General features: G+C 41.6%; 1 pseudogene; it reads right to left on the minus strand.

The window, feature by feature from the left end:
- Positions 1 to 223: 223 nt before the first annotated feature.
- Positions 224 to 3,411, minus strand: part of LOC110279302 (uncharacterized) — a 172,909-nt pseudogene continuing 169,721 nt past the window's right edge.

A 3,411-nucleotide genomic window follows, 5' to 3' on the forward strand; every position in this document is an offset into this window, starting at 1 on the left:
ATCTTACTGTCTTGTATTTTGCAATGTCTGCAAACCATGGCACTTCCTGGTTGGCAAAGAGTTGCTCATCCAGAAAGTTTTCAGAGATTTCAGTAAGAGGGAAGGATGCCTCTTCTACTGGTTCTATTCGGGACAGGTGATCTGCTACTTGGTTCTCTGTCCCTTTTCTGTCTCTTATTTCTATATCAAACTCTTGCAGAAGCAATACCCATCTGATGAGTCTAGGTTTTGAATCCTGCTTTGTGAGTAGATATTTAAGAGCAGCATGGTCAGTGTACACAATCACTTTTGATCCTACTAAATAGGATCTGAACTTGTCAATGGCGTAAACCACTGCAAGTAGCTCTTTTTCTGTGGTTGTGTAGTTCTTCTGTGCGTCATTTAAGACACGACTAGCATAGTAAATGACGTGCAGAAGCTTGTCATGCCTTTGTCCCCACACTGCACCAATGGCATGGTCACTGGCATCACACATTAGTTCAAATGGTAATGTCCAGTCTGGTGCAGAGATGACTGGTGCTGTGACCAGCTTAGTTTTCAGAGTCTCAAACTCCTGCAGACACTCCTTATCAAAGATAAATGGCATGTCAGCAGCTAACAGATTACTCAGAGGTTTGGTGATTTTTGAAAAATCTTTTATAAACCTCCTATAGAATCCTGCATGCCCTAGATAGCTTCTGATTGCCTTAACATTGGTTGGTGGTGGTAATTTTTCAATTACCTCTACCTTAGCTTGATCCACCTCTATTCCCTTGTTCGAAATTTTGTGCCCAAGGATAATTCCTTCAGTCACCATAAAGTGACATTTCTCCCAGTTTAAAACCAGGTTAGTCTCTTAGCACCTCTTTAGAACAAGTGCTAGATGGTCAAGACAGGAGCTGAATGAGTCTCCAAATACTGAAAAGTCATCCATGAAGACTTCTAGAAATTTTTCCACCATATCAGAGAAAATTGAGAGCATGCACCTTTGAAAGGTTGCAGGTGCATTGCATAGACCAAATGGCATTCTTCTGTATGCAAATACTTCAGATGGACATGTGAATGCTATTTTCTCTTGATCTTGGGGATCTACTGCAATTTGATTATAACCTGAATATCCATCTAAGAAGCAGTAGTATTCATGACCTGCTACTCTTTCTAGCATCTGGTCTATGAATGGTAAAGGAAAATGATCCTTTCTGGTAGCTGTATTGAGCCTTCTATAGTCAATACACATACGCCACCCTGTAACTATTCTTGTAGGAACCAATTCATTTTTTTCATTATGAACCACTGTCATGCCACCCTTCTTAGGGACGACTTGGACAGGGCTTACCCAGGGGCTATCAGAAATAGGATAAATAATCCCAGCCTCTAATAATTTAGTGACCTCCTTCTGCACCACCTCCTTCATGGCTGGATTCAGCCGCCTTTGTAGTTGAACTACTGGCTTAGCGTCACCCTCCAATAGGATCTTGTGCATGCATCTGGCGAGGCTAATGCCCTTAAGATCACTGATGGACCACCCAAGAGCTGTCTTGTGTTTCCTTAGCACTTGAATTAGTACTTCCTCTTCATATGGCTCTAAGGTAGAGCTTATGATTACAGGAAAGGTATCACCTTTTCCCAGAAATGCATATTTCAGGGATGGTGGTAATGGTTTGAGCTCAGGTTTGGGAGGTTTCTCCTCTTTCTAAGGGATTTTCAGAGGTTCTATTATTCTCTCTGGTTCCTCGAGATCAGGCTGAGTATCTTTAAAGATATCCTCTAGCTCTGATTCAAGACTCTTAGTCATATTGACCTTTTTTACCAGAGAGTCAATGATATCAATGCTCATGCAGTCATTTGGGTGTCTGGATGTTGCATGGCTTAGACAACATTCAACTTGAACTCATCCTCATTAACTCTCAGGATTACTTCCCCTTTTTGGACGTCAATAAGGGTTCGGCCAGTTGCTAGGAAAGGTCTTCCTAGAATGAGAGTTGCACTCTTGTGCTCCTCCATTTCCAGCACCACAAAGTCAGTGGGAAAGGTAAATGGCCCAACCTTGACAATCATGTCTTCAATTACGCCTGATGGGTATTTAATGGAGCCATAAGCAAGTTGGAGACATATCCGGGTTGGTTTAACTTCATCAGTTAACCCAAGCTTTTTTATAGTAGCTGTAGGTATTAGGTTAATACTTGCCCCCAAGATCACATAGAGCTTGCTTGGTACAAGTACCTTCTAATGTGCATGGTATCATAAAGCTTCCCGGATCTTTAAGCTTCTCAGGTAAGCTTTTTAGAATGACTGCACTGCATTCTTCAATGAGGTAAACTTTCTCAGTTTTCCTCCAATCCTTCTTATGACTTAAGATCTCTTTCATGAACTTATCATAAGAGGGTATTTGCTCAAGTGCCTCTGCAAACGAAATCTTTATTTCAAGAGTCCTGAGATAGTCTGCAAAGCGGGCAAATTGCTTATCCTGTTCTGCTTGACGGAGTTTCTGAGGATAAGGCATTTTGGCTTTGTATTCCTCAACCTTAGTTGTTGCAGGTTTATTACCTACAGATGTGGGTTGAGAAGCCTTTTTAGAAGGGTTGTTATCAGCACTTGTATGTGTCTGATCTTCCACTGGCATTTGAATGCCAGGAGTAGAAGTTTGAGTGGCGTTAGACACCAACTCCTTATCTGTTTCTGGCGTCTGAACGCCAGAACTGTGCTTCCTTTGGGCGTTCAACGCCAATCCCTTGCTTATTTCTGGTGTTGAACGCCAGGACTGAGCATGGTTTGGGCGTTCAACGCCAGCTTTCCACCCATTCTCTGGCGTTTGAGCGCCAGAATTATTCCTCTCTGGGCTCTTACTGTCCTCAGAGGGATTATGGTTAGTTTGCTCATTTCTTGGCTTCCTGCTATCTTGAAGTGAGGTATTTAATGTTTTCCCACTTCTTAATTGAACTGCTTGGCACTCTTCTATTATTTGTTTTAATAATTGCTATTCTGTTTGCTTCAAATGTACTTCCATATTCATATTAGCCATTCTTGTTTCTTGTAGTATCTCCTTGAATTCGGCTAGCTGTTTTGTTAGAAAATCCAGTTGCTGATTGAATTCAGTAACTTGTTCTGTAGGACTGAGTTCAGCAGTTACTGTTTTAGCCTCTTTGTTGATGGAAGGTTCACTGCTTAGGTACAGATGCTGATTTCTGGAAACTGTATCAATGAGCTCTTGAGCTTCTTCAATTGTCTTTCTCATGTGTATAGATCCACCAGTTGAGTGGTCTAGAGAAATTTGAGCTTTCTCTGTAAGCCCATAATAAAAGATGTCTAACTGCACCCACTCTGAGAATATTTCAGAGGGGCATTTTCTTAGCATCTCTCTGTATCTCTCCCAGGCATCATAAAGAGATTCATTATCTCCTTGTTTGAAGCCTTGGATGCTCAGCCTTAGCT

This window comes from Arachis duranensis, chromosome 3 (genome assembly GCF_000817695.3).
Source record: "Arachis duranensis cultivar V14167 chromosome 3, aradu.V14167.gnm2.J7QH, whole genome shotgun sequence".
In the NCBI taxonomy this organism is placed as follows: domain Eukaryota; kingdom Viridiplantae; phylum Streptophyta; class Magnoliopsida; order Fabales; family Fabaceae; genus Arachis; species Arachis duranensis.